Below are 17,914 nucleotides of genomic sequence, written 5' to 3' on the forward strand. Positions count from 1 at the left end.
TGATTAATGATGTGAAAATTAGAACCCTCCCCCTAAATAGTGTGCCTGAAATTGAGTGGACCAAATATATTGAAAACACACTGGGAGAATTTAGTATGGTTGAGAGTATGTTGGGGGGTAATTTTACTGCATGGAAAGGGAGTTATACTGTGCAGGAATTGACATCACTGATTAAGAATTTGCGCACCTCCAGAGCGGTAGGACCGGATGGCACTTGAAATGCATTGATTAAAATGTCTCCAGTAATATGGGCTGGAGCACTGAATATACTTTTCAAATGGATTGGAACTCATGGGATTATCCCAGCAAGTTGGCGAGAGAGTATAATCCTTCCAGTTTACAAAAAGGGTTCTTGGAAGCTTCCTGACAACTATAGAATGTTAGCTATGCTGGTTATTCCAGCAAAGATCTTTGCAAAAATGATATTAAAGGAATTAAATCAATGGATTGATGAATCCAATATACTCCCCCTAAACAAGCCGGCTTTAGAAAATATTCCTCCACTATACATAATATAGTAAATCTAGTAACAGCTATAGAGGGGTCATGGAAAATTCGTAAACTACCTGTGTACGCTGCTTTTATAGACTTCACAGCGACATTTGACACCATATTACGGGACCGGCTGTGGATGAAATTGGAGACATGGGGGATACCGCCAGGTTTGTAACTATGATTAAATTGCTGTATAGTGAAACCTCAGTAAGAATAAGGCTTGACAATGAAGGCAAACTATCAGCATCTATGAAAACTTGCAGGGGAGTCAAGCAAGGTTGCATACTTGCAGCAACGTTATTTAATCTATACTTAGCAGATTTCATGAGAAATGTATACCATACACTAATGAACAATATTAAGATAGGCACCCTAAGATTGAGCTGGTTAGGTTATGCAGATGACCGGGTCCTACTTGACTACACACCCAAGGGCCTGCAACATAAATTATCTGTATTAGACAACTTTGCAAAATTGAATGGTCTCAGCATTAATATAAGTAAAATGAAGATATTATTTTTTTCTAATACATCCAAAGGGATTAAGCGTAAGCCCTATAGATGGACTATTATTGATCAAAAAATTTAAGAAGTAGTAAATTACAAATACCTGGGAGTCTTTTTTGATCAAAAAATGAATTGGAAACAGCACTGGACTGAGACGAAAACTAAATGCCTACAAATTGTATATGCACTTAGTCTATTTATTAGCAAACAAGGTGGTTTTTCTGTTCACACTGTAATGCTGCTTTATTCCGCTAAGGTGGTTTCTTGCCTTTTATATGCAGCGGAGGTATGGGGCACAAGATATATTAAAGAAATAAATTGTTTTGAAGCAAAACTTTTAAAGATTTTATTCAGGATGCCTCAATCATTATCAAGAGAATATTTAATATTAGAATGTGATTTTATGAGTGCCACTGATCTTATTGAATACAATAAAGCAATACTATATGTAAAACTGTGTACATTGACTATTAACACATTCATAGCAGAAATAATGGTTGGTTTTTTGAAAAAGGAATTTACGATTGTAAATGATAACCTGGCGCAGTTAAGTAAGGTATATCTTAGATGGGCCAAAGATAATTCAGAGGTCTGGTTACACTGATCTTATCCAACAACCAAACAGTTGATAAAACTATTGATACACAGTTATGCCGTAGAGCGCGACAAGATAAACTTGGCTACCAGAGCCAATAGTGGTCTATTCTTAGAGTATTGGGAACCTAACTTGACCAAGCTTGGGTACCAATTAGCTTATCCAAACTGTACAATAGTATGGCAATATATTCTGTTCAAGTTCAACCTCCAACCTACACTGGAACTGCTGGGAGGGAAGTTGGGTATTCCTAAAAATGAGAGATATTAGAGGCTATGTGGAATATTAACCATAGAATCTGCTAAACATCTACTGTGTAACTGTGAAAGCCTTCACTCAATGAGAATTAAATATGTGAAAGCGTATAATAATGGTTTTGAGGTAGTAAATATGCACCGATTATGGAAAATCCTATTACAAGGGAATTATTTAAATGCAATGTACCATATGATGACATTTTATGACACAATTTTATTGATAGTAATGGAATTGTCTAGGGGCATACTGTTTTAAAGTTTGTACTTTGCGAAGAGTTATGTTTTAGTAATGTTTGTACTCAGTGAAGAGCTATGTTTTAGTAATGTTTTTAACTTGTGGAAATGTGATATTAAGTATATTGGTGTTTATATGTGAAGCCTTAATGGCTGAATGCATATTAATAATAATAATAATAACAAATAAGACACAACATTATATTGAGTGTATCAAATGAGGAGAGAGTCCCAAGTGTATGACCATTTAATTAATGATACATAGGTAGGAAAAATGAACAAATCAATAACAATGTACATTATATGTTTCAATCCATATGTTGAGCATAGTGTATGACTAATATCGAAAATCCTTCGAACATGATCTAAGCAAATCAAAGGAGCTAAATTAAAACAAACTATAAGGTATACATTAGGCAGATGGTGCAGTAGATAGAGACACATCATAGAGGAAAGTTATTTGAAAATGAGTCAAAGGGTTAATTCCCTCGGTAATAGTTGTTAAGAATAAATATGTGGCTAAAACTAGAATCTCATGGTGTAGAGTCTTATAATGGTATGTACTGCATGTAGCAACAAGTCAGTGTTATATAGGTTATAGAAAGCAGTGTAGGTTGAACTCTTTATTCATGCTTCTCGGTTGAACCGTATCCAGAAGGTGGATCCAGTGCATTTCCCTTTTGGCTAGTTTCTTCACTGTGTTGCCACCTCTATGAGGGGTATATACTACTTCCAGTATGATAAATCTAATCTGGGATAGGTTATGTCTGTGATCTTTGAAATCTCTAGCCACTGGTGACTTGGGATTCTGTGTCCAAATGTTAGATTTATCTTCCAGTCATCTTTTTCGAGCTGACCTGCTGGTTTGTCCTACGTAAAGTAGACTACATGGGCACTTAAAGGCTTAAATTACTCCTGTGCTGTGACAGGTAGCAAAAGCTCTAAATGTTATCTTTTGTCCATTGTGGGTGTGTTGGATAGTATTCCCTTTGATGACATGGCTACAGTTACTGCATTGGGTAGGTTCCTTTTTTCTGTGTGGTAAGTGTTCTTTGTTTTTCTGGAGGACTTTTCTCTGCTTTCACTAATCTGTCCCTAAGCTTTCGCCCTCTCTTGTATGCCATAATTGGGCGTTTTGGGCAAAGCTTTTGTAGTAGAGAATGATGGTAGGTGTCTCAGTCGCCGTGGCTGTTCAGCGGTTTCCTCTTGCTGGATGTGGTGTTGGGCTTCATGCAGCTTTTGGATTGAGAACTACAGTCCCGTAGAGATTCAGGGGGTTCTACCACATACACCTCTCAGTCACTTGTACCCTCTCATCATCATCTTCATCCTCTTCATCTCCCTTCTTGGGAGTGTCCTCATGCTCATGTGTATACTCTAGGCTCATTGTACATGCAATCCGACATATTCAGCAGTATGTGCATAACATTTCTTAATCTTGTATTCAATGCACAGACAGGGTATTTGCAGGAGTAACATGTGTCCACAGTAATTTCCATGTCATAGGGCCTCATCACGATTTGGGTGTTATCTGGGCATACTTACCGTCGAGTGGTATTAGCGTTAATGTTGGGATTAGTTACGAGAAATATGGCAGACATGGGCACACGTCCCCAGCGTTAACGCTAATACCATTCAACCCAAATAACTCCCGGAAGCATGCTAACGCCTGAAATCCCAACCTCAATAGTGCTAGCGTCGTCAGTATCTAACATCACGTGGTAACAGCGCGCAGTAATAATGCACGTTAATAGCGCACAGGAAATGTGTTGCTGTCGAAACAGGAAACACTGCAGCAGCCATTTTGGAAATCACAATCCATTAAGTATCAGAGCCCAGAATGCACTATTGTTGAGCATGGTAACCAACTCAGTATGTAAGGGCGAATCACTGGAAGTAACCAGGGAATGTTAAATACAGTGTGATGGGAGATCACATCATTAAGTTTGTTTTGTACGAGTAAAATGACAACCTAACTATGCTCTCTGGTATTTGTTATATAACAAAAACCACACTTTATAATATTAGAAGCACAGTTTAAGGGCCTTTGCATTTGGATGTAGCAAGTACATGTTTCTTGCAAAGTAACTAATAAACTGTTGACGCCATTTCTCTCCCTCCTTAACCAATCCGATCCAATACCACTCTATTATTTTCTGTTTATACTTATGATTTATATGTTCTTTTGTAATTGCTTAATGCAACATTGTTTATGTGATCTATCTATTATCTAATTTGATTAGACACTAGAACAGTGATTGTTTTGATTAGCCCGGTTTTTGAGAAAGGCCTCAGTGGGCGGAAATTCGTGTCAAACGAGGCGGTCACGCTATTTGAAAATAAAATACAAACCAATAACGCAAAAATCACACGTTTTGGCGCACCTATTGAGTACTTTTTTTCTTTAAACACCTGAAATGTCACAGGAGCGTGCAAGGGGCAAGTCAGCCCAGGATCATCTCTTTAAGCCGAAGTTTACAGAGTCTGAGATCAGCATCCTTGAGGAGGAGGTGTTAGGACATTATGAAGAGCTGTACAGGGCACACCATAAACAAAACAGCTCAAAGCGCTGGAACCACATCTGGGGCACCATCAGCCAGAATGTGTCTGTAGTCAGTAGTATCTCCAGGGATAGGGAACACTGCAGGAAGCGCTTCAATGACCTGCAGGTCCGGGGCATCCTACACCAGCACCGGACCGACTGCATGGCAACTCGAGGCGGATAACCACCACCACCACCGGAGCTCATGCCATGGGAGGAGCGTTGCAGCAGTATCATAGATATTACATGGATAGAGGGAGTCGGAGGAGCAGAGGCAGGCGCTGCAACCCAGGAGGCCGAAGGTGAGTCAACCCCCCCAAATATGAAATGCAATGGGAACATCCCACCACACCATCCCCTAGTGTGAATATCTATTAGCTGGGCATTATGACTGGGTGCAGTGTGTGGGAGACACCACAGGCACCCACAGCAGCACCCATGTGCCAGTGCACCTAGGCCACCCCTGTGAGCCTGAGCTGGGGGGAGGGCAGCCAAGGGACACATCCAAGTTCCATGCAACACACAGCCATGGCGTGGGCAAAGCAGTGCACCATTGCCAGCTGGCCGTGTAAACCACATTCTTGCCAGACAAAAAATATATGCCTTTGCAAACAATTTACCCCAGCCATGCCACCACCGGGAAGTCACATTCCCAAGTGTGTCCGTCCTCCCGCACCAGTCCCATATATACCAACCCACTGCAAAATACAAGCTGGTTCACCCATGCATGAGTCAAACCACCCTGTGCAACACGCCCTGTATGTACTGCTATGCACGCCAAAACACGTGATTGAATGTGACCTACTGCTATCCCCTATGTCCCCTACAGACACGCAAGCATTACCTGAGGTGTCCAGGGAGGATGAGGTAGCGGGGCCATCCCATCGCAAACCCACCCATGCCTCCACCAGCACCCCACGAAGGGGCTGACAGGGCACAACAAGGTGGAAGACCCACCACACCACTCCACACTGCAGCAGTGCCACGCCACCACCAACGGCACAGCCCTCCAGGGCCATGCCACCACCAAGGGCACAACACTCCAGGGCATGCCAACACCAACGGCTCAACCCTCCAGGGTCGACCAGGAGGAGGCAGTTGAAGCAGGCCCAAAATCAACTATCCAGGAGGAGGGAGGGGCAAGAAGCGATGACCAGCATGCTGCTGCACCCCGCACACCTGAAGACATGAATTTTCTGGAAATGAGCACAGCACTGGAGTGCCATGACCATTTGGAGGCACACTGCCCAAAACCACAGTGCCGGGCATTCCGCCATTGCACCAACACCCCAGTGGCTGATGAGAACACACCCTCATATGCCTCATCATCAGGCAGCCCCCCCAGGCAGTGCAGCCCCCCAGGTGGTACAGCCACCCAAGGCAGGATAGCCTACCCATGCAGGACAGCCACCCAGGAAGGACAAACCGCCCAGGCATCATAGCCCCACTCCAACACCCCCTACAGGTCCCGTGGCTGCTGTGATGGCAGAACTGGACATCATTGAGGTACATCAGCTGAAGATTGAAGGCCTTGCCAGAAGACACAACTACATGAGGATGGTGGTGGAGGCGTGTACAGCATTCCTCATGGGGTTCGGGCAGAGGGTAAGGGAGCTATGCAAGGGGCTCTCTGCATTTGCAGAACAAATGAGGCAAACTAATAACCTACTCTGGCAGAAGGAGGCCATTGAACCAGGCCCAAAATCAACTACCCAGGAGGGAGGGGCAAGCAGCAATGACCAGCATGCTGCTGCACCCCGCACACCTGAAGACATGAATGTGCTGGAAATGAGAACACCACCGGAGTGCCATGACTGTTTGGAGGCACACTGCCCAAAGCCACGGTGCTGGGCATGCCGCCATTGTGCCAACACCCCAGTGGCTGATGAGAACACACCCTCGTATGCCTCATCATCAGGCAGCCCCACCCAGGCAGTATAGCCCCCAGGTGGTACAGCCCCCGAAGGCAGGACAGCCCCCCCAGGCAGAACTGCCCCCCCCCAGGCATCATAGCCCCACTCCAACACCCCCTAGTGGTCCCATGGCTGCTGTGATGGTACAACTTAACATCATAGAGGTACATCAGCTGAAGATTGAAGGCCTTGCCAGAGGACACAATAGGCATGTGAAGGCCATCATGAAAGACCAAAGAAATATCGAGGCTTAGTACAACAAAATGAAATACGCCAATGATTGGTTGAAAGATACAAGTATCTTTATTTCTGTACAGTTTCAAAGCAAAATCAGATCGCTATCTGGCTCCCAACACCTCGCAGTGTGTACCAGCAAACACTGTGAGGGGAGAGAGAGCTGGACATCCCAATAAATGTTCTTTTATTCCCGGTCCTTGTCCAGCCCTTCTCCAAACTAATAAGTTACAAACAAGGGGTTGTGCCCAGTTCATATGACAAATATGACAATATTGTTTAACACATTTAACATATTTGCTTGTCCTTGAAAATTCAATGGTGATGTTGGTTCTCCAGCTTAAGGAAAGTCCAGTTCCAAGAATGAACACAATACATCTCACCTAAAGCACACAGTTATAGTTGTCTCACATTGTGTTCCGTTGTTTGAATGAGGATGAGGCTTTGGACGCAGACAACACTTAGATTGCAGTTCATTCTAGTCACAAGGGTTCTTTGCACAGAGCAAGCATTCTGCTCTCAGCAGCCTTAATGTTGACATAGCTCAAAGTTCACTCTGCAGAGCTGTAGCTGAAAACACAGTTCACCATTTTAGGACACAATCAAAATGGCAGATGGTTCTAAGATGGCGGCGAAGTCAATTCTAATCGGAGCATTTTAAATGCGGTTTTCTGTACAATGCGAATGTGCTTAGGCCAATGTTCATAACCAGACGGTATTATGTGAATATGGTTTAACAAACCCTCGTTTTGGCCTAAACCAAGAGCATTACTCAAACATTTGCATTATCCAAAAACCCATGCATCAACGTCCGTACATCCTGAATCACATTCTTCAGAGATATCAATCGCCATTGGCTCTTTGATTGTAATATCCTGCATTACCAAGGCATTAGTAGCTTTCTCAGGCATATGTACCTTAGGTCTTAGTGTACCTACTGTTTGTGCACAACATCCTCCTATCATCAAACATATGACAGGGAGACATTGTACACATCAACAACAAAACAGTATAATACCAAGAATTGTCTTAAGGACTGCAAAGATTTTCCAACCCCATGATCACAGCAAGTCCCAGAACCAAGCACTAAGATTCCAGTTTCCCTCTGGGACATGTACTTCAGTACTCAAGGTATGTACATTTTGAATTGCCTTGAATATGGTAGGGGAGATGTTGGGTACAAAAACACAACATGCAAATCCCACCAATTTGCATACCCCACCATGCTCAGCTAGGATGATGTCTAACACCATCCTATTTTGGAGGGCTACTAATCTAATTGCCTTTTGCTCCAGTGTCATGTTGTACAAAATATCAGTGGTCCTATTGATGGTCTTTTCCAGTACCCTTGCTAGTCTTCTGATATCCTCGGAATTCATTATCTGTCCCCAGAATGGCACAAAGGATTTTTCAACATCACCCATAACTTGTGAAGGTGTATCACCATTCTCATCCCGCCTTGGATGAGCTCTAGAAACTTCAATGGTGGTGGCCACGTATATTCCTGGTAACAAGATACCTAAGTAACAAGTACCCTGCCAATCTCTGGGTAACCAAGGATGGGTTTTATTACCGCAAACGAAGTAGATAGGGTCTCCTACATACAAAGGTCTGTCCTCACTGGTTAGAATCGCAATGTTAGTACAACCCTCGAATGTACCCATTGGCTGAGAACCTTTTCTGTGTATACGGAAAGGAAGAGAGTTGGGGCTATGATTGATAGTATAGGAAGAAGGCATGGCATCCTGTTTGCCTAAGGTAGACATTTTGAAAGAAATCAATAATTGAAAAAGTCTTGAGAGTCTATCAGAAGGCCTAATAAAAGCAACATTGAGCTTGCTTCTATTTGCAAAGAGAGAACATCCCAAAGGTGTTAAGACTCGCTTTTCAAATTCATTTAGATTAGTCCTGTCAAAGTTCCCAGAAATACTATCATTCCAACGACCAAAGACTAGTGCCCTGTGCGAGGCATAGCATGCAGTAGTTAAGGGAAGAGGATGAATATACCAGCCCAGTCCCTTTTCCCCATGCTGTGGCAAGTGTAAACACACTCAGAAATTCGTTTTGTTCAGAATCGCATAGGTTGCATTCATGATCATTAAAAGAGTGTTATTGTGGTAAACCTTTCCGTGTTGGGAGTCTCGAGGAGGAAGAGTGTGCAGATGCACGAAAGGTGGAGACACAGTGAGGATTATTTCAGTGGGTAACAGAATATCTAACGGATGCACTTCTTCCATGTACCAGAACCCAAGTTCCAGAACCCAAGTCCCGGGAGGATAGCTTAACGACAACGTGCGCGCCTTGGAAGCAAAACGACACGAAGCAACACAGGTTCGATCCGCGGGTCCGCACTTAGAAACCTCTGGGTGTTTAAGCACGTTATAAATGCGCAACTAAGACAAAAAAAAACAATTACGCAACTGAAAAAACAAACAATTCCTGTAACAGCGCCTCGATGCCTGCGGGCTGTGTGAACGCTTTAAAAATGCAAAATAAATAAATAAAATAAAAATAAAGTGAAAATATAATTATAAAACACATTATTACTGTGACTGGAAAACAATAAGCCCCCGGGGACCATGACCTTTGATACACAGATTCCTCATCGGATAGGTGACCAATATCTTCTCCGGTACGAGTGGTCTTAGGAATGGGCATCGTTTCTCAGAGTCTGTTTAGAAGCATCTCCGTTAGGCTCTTTTAGTTCATCCATCGGTGGCTCCTGACCACGTGGCCTATCTTGCTTGAAGGTAACTTTGCCGGTCCCCGCCTCTTATTTATTTTTCAGCAGAAGAGTGACGAGGGACTGGCTCAACGATGATCTCTTGTAGGCACAGCCGAGGCTAAGCTGTAAGTCTGATGTCTTGGTCGCAGATCGTACCTCAAGACTCCAGGCATGGTGTGATCTGTGAACAGAGTGCTGTCGTTTCCTGAAGGAAGTGATGAAGCAGAAGCAAGGCTGTTCAATGGTGAAAAGAGATTCAAAAAAGAACTTGAAGACAAAGCAGCAGTCTCCTCAGGCCCCACGGGCTCAGGAAGGATTTCCGTAGACAAAACAGGCTTGTTGTGAGCATCAAAGTGGACAATCTGCTTCTCCTCCCCTCTGACGTGGGCAGAGAAAAAGGAATATTCTTGATGTGTGTTGCGTGAATCCAGTGTCTTTTCCCTGCCACTCGTACAGCAGTCTGTGTAACCAAGAGGACTTGGTGTGGTCCTCTCCAGCGAGGTGTGAGACAGGAGGCTCTTTCGAATTACTTTATGAGCGCCCAGTCTCCAGGTCGGAGTCGATGACCTGGTCCCTCGTACTTTACTGGGAGGGCTTCTCGCACCTGTTGATGAATCAAATACAAGTTTTAAGTTAACTGGTCACTGTACTCGGAAAGGAGCAAATGCTCTACATCCTTTAAAAACTTGGGTTTTGGTACATTCCAAATATTGGCTGGTCTCCCCATGATTATTTCATAAGGAGAGAGCCGGGTCTTTGATTGTGCGGTCGTCCGCATCGATCATACAGCTATCAGTAAGGCATCTGGCCATTTCAAATTGCTATTTGCACAAATTTTCTATCTTATTTTTAAGTATACCAGTATGGCGTTCTACAAGTCTGGCCGAATGGAACTGTTTATTGATCTGCAATCCCACGCGTACTTGCAGGATAACAGCAGTGATAAAATGTGGACCATTGTCCGACCAAATGACTCTTGGCAAACCAAACCTAGGAAAATATTCCTTCAGCATGGTTTTCGCTGTCGTCATTGCTGTGGCATCTCTCACAGGAAAAGCTTTGACCCATTTACTAAAAGCGCAGATAACCACTAATACATATTTGTAATTCTGACAACGCTCCATTTCGATAAAGTCAAAGTGTATGACCTCAAAAGGCATAGAGGGGGGACCAAAACTACCTTCGGTGTGGATGTACCTTTCCCAACATTATACTGTAAGCATATTATGCAATTGTGGACAAAACGCTCAGCAGTTTTTGAGATATTTACAACACCCAGACAGGTTCTAACAATTTACAAATCTTTTTGGCACATATATGAGTTGGATCATGAGCCATCGTAACCATAGCAGTGACATAAGCATCGGGCAGCATCCATTTTTGCTTTTCATTTTCCACCCAACAACCTTCATCATCTAAACTTGCTGGACCCTCAGCCCACTGTCTGTTTAAGTTCGTCTAGAGTGGCATCAGCCTGAATTTCATATTTCATACAACCAATTCCTACATCTATCACACAAGTGTTAGTGACCTCTTTCGTCATACATTTTAGAATGCAAATCAGTGCCAGTCTGTTTGGCTATTCTGTCAGCAAAAGCAATTCCTTTTCCTACATCGTCAGTTACTTTCTGGTGTGCTGCACACTACATTATATACATATAACTGAGTAGGAAGCGCAAGTGCTGAAGGTAGCTGAACTATTAGAGTGCCATGCTGTATCTTGGTTCCATGCGAGGTCAAGAAACCTCTCTCTGCCCATAATCAACCAAAGTTGTGAACCACCCCAAAGGCATACTGGCTGTCCATAAATATATTCACACTAAGCCCTTTGGAAAGTTTACAAGCTCTGGTCAACAAAATAATCTCTGTGGCCTGCGCAGAATTATGCAGAATTCTTTTGGTTTCCACAACAGTGCTTAATGTAGTTATTGCGTAAGCAGCAGTGGATGTACCATCCGGAAGTTTGAAGCAGGAGCCATCGCAAAACAGCTCCCCTTGTGGATCTTTCTGCCCTTAGTCTCTTGGTCTGTGGTATAGAGGCAGTCATGTGACATTTTGTCACTGTAATCAATTTCTTGCGGAAGAGGCAATAGTTCGGCCGGATTTAATGAGCAACATCTCTTAATTTGGATATGCAGTGCAAATAGAATCAGCTCATATCTTATTAGTCGTGCTGATGTGAGATGTTGCCTCTGCGTTCTGTTTAATAGAACGTCTACAGAGTGAGGTACCATCACGGTTAAGGAGTGACCCAGAACCATACCCTCATTTTGTTTTACAGATGCAACAACAGCTCTCAAGCATCTCAGCAAAGCACATGCAACAGGGTCCAACGTGGAGGAAAAATAACCACACAGTCTATTTTTCCCCCATGTTCCTGTGTGAACACAGCCAAGGCGCATCCATCACATTCATGCACTTACAATATGAAGGCCTTTTCGTAGTTTGGTGTGCCCAAAACCGGTGCTGAACACAACGCAGCCTTGAGCAGATCAAAAGCTTTCTGGTAATCCATGTTCCACGGTAAAGGCAAAGAAATGCCCTTCTTTGTCAATGGAAACATAGGTTTTACCATTAATGAAAAGTTAGGGATCCACTGTCTACAGTATGAAGCCATGCCTATCAAGGCTCTGACCTCTTTCTGTGTATTTGGGACAGACATGTTAGAGATGCTTTGTATCCATTCTGGTGTCAGTCTTCTCCCATCGTTTGACAGGCGATAGCCTAAATAGGCGACCCCCTGTCGACAATATTGAAACTTTTTTAATGAAGCCTTATACCCATGTTCCGCTAAATGAATAAGCAGCAACACAGTGCCCTCCTTGCAAGCAACTTCAGGATCTGCAGCTAGAAGAAGATTGTCAACATACTGCAACAACGTGGAAGTGGAAGGCAACTCAAGTGTATCAAGCTGTTCCTTCAATGCTCTACTATAAATGCTTGGACTATCAGTGTACCCTTGTGGCACACAAGTAAATGTAAACGAGCATCTCCCTAGGGTGAACGTGAACAAATATCTACTGTCAACATGTACAGCAATACTGAAGAAGGCGTTCTTTAAATCCACAACACTAAAATGAGTAGCTGAAGCTGGAATCATTGTCAATATTGTAGTCACATCAGGCACAATCGGAAACTGTGGGGCAATCATCTTATTAATGGCACGCAAATCAATAATTTAATGGAAAGGAAGTGCATTATCCCGTTTCTTATATACTGGTAGGATCAGACTATTACACATACTCCCTGCAATTTCCTCAATCACTCCTCGATGTACAAAATCAGAAACAATACTCTTCAAAGCTTGTTCCCCATCAACCAGAATTTTATATTGTGAAATACGCAATAGTTTAACACCTGGTTTGAACACACTTTTAACAGGATTGATTTGTAAAAGGCCAACGTCATTATCATCAACCACCCATAAACATGCCAGAACCTTATCCAATTCAGTCGGTAAAGGCCTAGTCAAGAATTGTGAAACAGAAGTTTTTTGAGGTGAAATCGTTAAATGCACTCCATCCGGAGAACAATACATCACGTCATTCAATTCTTTCAACAAATTCAATCCCAACAAATTCTCACCACAATTCGTCGTCAAAAGAAATGGACACAAATCAGTAAATGGCCCCAGTGAAATCGGTACCGGCTGAGAGACTGGACTAACCACTGGCGTACCAGAGAACCCTACAGAAATGTTGTTCTGCCCTGACAGTGGAATATCTGGAACCCGCGAATGATCAACGGAGCACTTCTGTGCTCATGTATGTATCAAAAATAGATGCTTCCTATTCCCCACCTTCATCTCAACGTAGGGCCCTTTCTGATTGACAGGAATAGGTACTGGTTCCAGACCCTGCTTCGGGCTGTCCTAACGGGACAGTACATCATCAAATGCAAGATCAATCAGCCATGCCATCAGGGGTGCAACGAAGACCCTGGCCAGGGACAGTGCCCGCATGAGGATGGTGGTTGAGGTGTGCACAGCATTCCTCATGGCGTTCGAGCAGAGGATAAGGGAGCTATGCAAGGGGCTCTCTGGATTTGCAGAACAAATGAGGGAAACTAATGACCTACTCTGGCAGCAAATCCAATTGCCTGCCTCCATCCCATCTAACTCCACCACCCCCACTGAGGAGTCCCAACAGGGAACCCCACGGCAGAGGTCACAGTGACGGCTGCTACAGCTCTCACCCGAATCTGGTGCATATGGGAAGCAGCCACATACCCAGTGAATGGACTGTGCACTGTCAGCCTGAGGGGACATGACATGGTTGGGTGGGGTGGTGGGAGGAATGCGTGCTGGGGACTTGGTGGTGGGTGGGGGAGGCAGACTGTGTCTTGGGTAGTTGGTGGTGGGTGGGGGAGAGCAGGCTGTTTACTGGGGAGTTGGTGGTGGGTGGGGGAGGGGGATTGTGTGCTGGGGAGTTGGTGGTGAGGTTAGTTTCACATACATTAAAGCCTGTTCAAATCTAATGAAATGCAAGGACAATCATAATTGTGTACTAGTGCTCTTTATTCAAAATGTGTAGGTTGAATTCTGGGTCCGGTCACCGTGATTAAAAAAAATTGTTGATCAGTGCCTGTCAGGCCTGCCTCCCCTTCTTTACCCCATCCTTATGTGTATCAGCCCTGTCTCCAGCCCCATGGTCATCGTGATCATCATCCCCTGGGGGTTGCCTGTCTGCGTCAGAGGTTAGGGGCACATTCTGCCTAAGGCAAATGCTGTGCAGCATTGCACATGTCAAGGTGATTTTGCCAACTTTGTATGGGGCATACATGAGGGCCCCTCCAGTGCGATCTAGGCACCTGGATTGTGCCTTCAAAAATCCAAATGTACGTTTGATGCAGATGCGTGTCCGGCTGTGGGCATGGTTGTTTGCGTGGTCATATGGTGTTCTTGGGTCACGCACAGGGGTCATCAACCAGGTGATCTGCGGGTATCCTGAGTCACCTGCATGGGATGGAATGACATTAGGCATTTGTACCATGCATGGGTCTGCAGAATCAGAATATTTAGCCATTATGCACTGTGGACATTCCTGTGAGCAACAGGGCCAAGGAATGTGTATTTGTGATGGGTGTACGTCATTCCTATTTCATGCCATGCATTAATGGCCCTGTACATGCACCCTGTGTTGTTGAGGTGGCTGTCCTGTGGTGGCTGACGATTGACTGCACATGGGATGGCTGCTGTGGCACGGGTGGACACAGCACTAGAGGTAATGTTAATGCTAAAAGTTACTTGTACCACACACTATCACCACTGGAGTGGTCCCCTGGTGCTCTGGCAGATCTGAAAAAGGACAGTGTGAAATAGGGAGGCTGTGGGAGTGGTTATTGTGGGAGTGGAAGTGGAAATATGAAAGTTAGATATTTTCTTCTGTTGGCAGCTGTAGTTCGGTTTGCACCGTTCGCTGAGCTTAGGTGCGATTTTCGAGTCTGAGCGATTCCCATGTGCCGTTGTGCATGGTTATGTGGTGCTTGTATGTTGTTGCAGTGTGGTAAAGCATGTGCGGTTTGCTGTGCAGAGATGTTGTCATCTGAGTTTCTGCAGGAGAAAAGTTTGCGGAAAAATTAAGTTTTAGTATTAGGTTACAGGTTTTTTTTTCTCACCTCTTTGCCTTGGTTTCTGTGGTCAGGATTTATGACATCCTGTGTGATTGTTTGGCATCCTAGTCAGCAAGAACATTGTGGTGTGGTAATTATCTTCTGTAGAAGTCTAACAGTATGTGGACATGTGTCATGGAGGTGTGTCCCCCCGCCCTAGGGTTAGAGATGGTTGGGTTAGGAAGGTCATGAGTCTCTCCGATGAAATCTAGTGGGGAGTCCCTGCCTACTGTGGTATTCCTCTGTAAACTTGGTGGTGTGTGTGTGCACGAGAGGTCCAAAATGTCCTCTCTACACCCACAAGTTGGGAATGGTTAGGCAATAGATTGAAGGTCCCTACCTGGGCTTCCTGTTTCTGCCAGAATGTATGATTCCTAAGTGTTCCCTTCGGATTGTGGGGTGAAGAGCCAAGTTTTTAGTTGTTATCTGATATCCAGATGATCCTTTGTATTGCGTATGTTTTTTGGTAGGGAATTCCATGTTTAAGGAGCAAGGTGAGAGAAAGATGCTTCCTCCGAATTTTCTTTTATTGTGTGGTTTTGGTTCTAGGCGAATGCCGTAGCTTGATCTGAGTGGTCTTGCTGGATGGCAAATGGTTATTTTCTTCTTTAGGAACTCTGCTCCTCTGCCATGGATTGCTCTGTGCGTTATGCACATTGTTTTGAACCTTATTTGCTGTTTTATCGGTAGCCAGTGTAGTATTTTCAGTGCTGGGCTAATCTGTTCTCTTTGTTTTAGTTTGAGCAGGAGTCTGGCCGCTGTGTTTTGGATACGCTGAAGTTTCTTTAATAGGCGTTCTGGAATTCCTACGTATAAACTGTTGGCTTAGTCTACTCTGGACATGATGAGTGCGATGATGGTGCGTGTTTCATGGGTGAAGGAGAGGACAGTAGGATAATTTTTACTGTGTTCAAGAGGAAGAAGAATTTCTTGATTATAGCATTTATTTGTGGCTCAAGTGTTAGTTCATTGTCCATCAGGACTCCGAGGTACTTTACTGTTGTTGATTGTGTCGGTTCTGTTCCTAGTTCTGTTGGCCGTGGGATGTACTGGCTGTTTTGGATATAACCATTATTTCTGTTTTGCCAGGGTTGAGTTTGAGGTTGTTTGTGTTCATTCAGCCGTAGAGTTCTTGTAGGCATTCTTGCAGGTCTGTGTTTTCTTCGTGTTTTGTACTTTGTAGATGATCTGTGTGTCATCATCGTAGTTGTAGCATGTGAGGCCATGTCTTTTAATTAGCTTGATTAGCGGAGCCAGGTGTATGTTGAAGAACAGCAGAGATAGGGAGGATCCTTGAGGTACTAGACAGGTGGATTCCCTTGGGGTGGATTTGAAGTGTTTGATGCAGACGGTTTCTGGTCTGTCTGTTAAGAAAGATTTAATACAGCATAAGGCTAGGTCGGTGATTCCTATTTCTTCCAAACTCCTGATGAAGATGTCATGGTTGACTGTGCCTAATGCTGCTGAGTGATCCAGAAGTATTAGAGATATGCTTGTGTCTAAGTCTGCATTATTCTTCAGGCGTCCCAGATTGAGAGCAGTGCTGTTTCTGTTTCTCTCATCAGTCTGAAGCCTACTTGTGCCTGGTTCAGCAAAAGGTGTTGTTCGATGTAATCTTGTATTATTCTATAAATGTAGGTTTTGAGCAGTTTCGCTGGATAGGGGATGTTTGAGATAGGTCTGTAGTTGTCAAGGTCTTCCACGCTGCCTGCTGTGTCTTTGAGTAGCGGCTTGATGTATGCCGATTTGAATAATCGTGTTACTTTCCCTGTTAATAGTGACTGGTTGAAAAGGATTCTGTACTGTTCCATGGGAGGTCTTTGCATGAGGATTGATTTGTGTACGGCTGGTAAGCGTATACTTGCACCCGCAAAGGATTCACTGCGTCTATGCGCAAGGGGATAAGATCATGGGTATTGTTGACTGGGAGAGCAAGACTCATTGAGCGTTGGAGGTTGCCATGGAAGCTGGCTTCCTCCGTACATTCATGGCGCACGTCTCCCCAATCTCCCTATCACGTGACCCTATCATCCAATAACGACACTGCAATACGTGTGTTCAGTGCTTCTGATTGCAGATTCCCACAGAAGTGCTTTGTTCCTGTTTTTCTTGCATTTTGGATATTCCTGGTGCCGAACCCTGCTTTCTTGTTATCGGATTGCCTCGCCTAGCCCCTGTTTGTTTGCTTCTTGTTGTCAACCTCGCATTGCTGTCTGGAACTCTTCTGCCTCACGATTTTGGTACTGTTGCTACTTGTACCTCGACCCGGATTGCTTCACGGATTTCTGTTTGGATATTGTTTTGTCAATGGATCAACTGCTCGTGGACTGACCTTGGAACTCCTAGTGGATTGCATTGGAATCAACGTTTGGAATTGGTTACTGGATTCTGTCTTTTCGCTCTGGTTGTAGGTGGCACAAGTGTTTGCACACAGAGACTGGCGACTACTGATAGTGTGCATTTCTTTATTAGGCTTCCATGTGCCGGAGGGACCAGTGAACCTCATTGGAACTAGAAACTGGGTCGCCTTAGTTTAGGCGTCCTCGTGCCGTCGGGACAGCCTCTGATTTTGAGTTACCAACAACTGGGTATTTCTGAATATTCCTCTACAGTGGTAAGTCTGGTCCTGTATTCTTCTGTTTTCCCTTGCATAAATGTCGGGGTACTGACGGGTCTTGCCTTGGGTTCCGCAGGAACGGTGATACACCGTACCCGTTTCCCTCCTGGGTGTACTTATGTCCGGAGTTGTGTTATTCTTATCCTAGTAAGTCATTTTACCTTTTGAGTTATTCCTGCTTCATGT

General features: G+C 44.2%; 1 long non-coding RNA gene across 3 annotated transcripts in view; it reads right to left on the reverse strand.

The window, feature by feature from the left end:
• LOC138472961 (uncharacterized) overlaps window positions 1–17,914 on the reverse strand; it is a 142,646-nt gene that overhangs the window by 34,589 nt on the left and 90,143 nt on the right. The window lies entirely within an intron of this gene.

The sequence above is a fragment of the Ambystoma mexicanum genome, chromosome 8 (genome assembly GCF_040938575.1).
Source record: "Ambystoma mexicanum isolate Mex_15411 chromosome 8, UKY_AmexF1_1, whole genome shotgun sequence".
NCBI lineage: Eukaryota > Metazoa > Chordata > Amphibia > Caudata > Ambystomatidae > Ambystoma > Ambystoma mexicanum.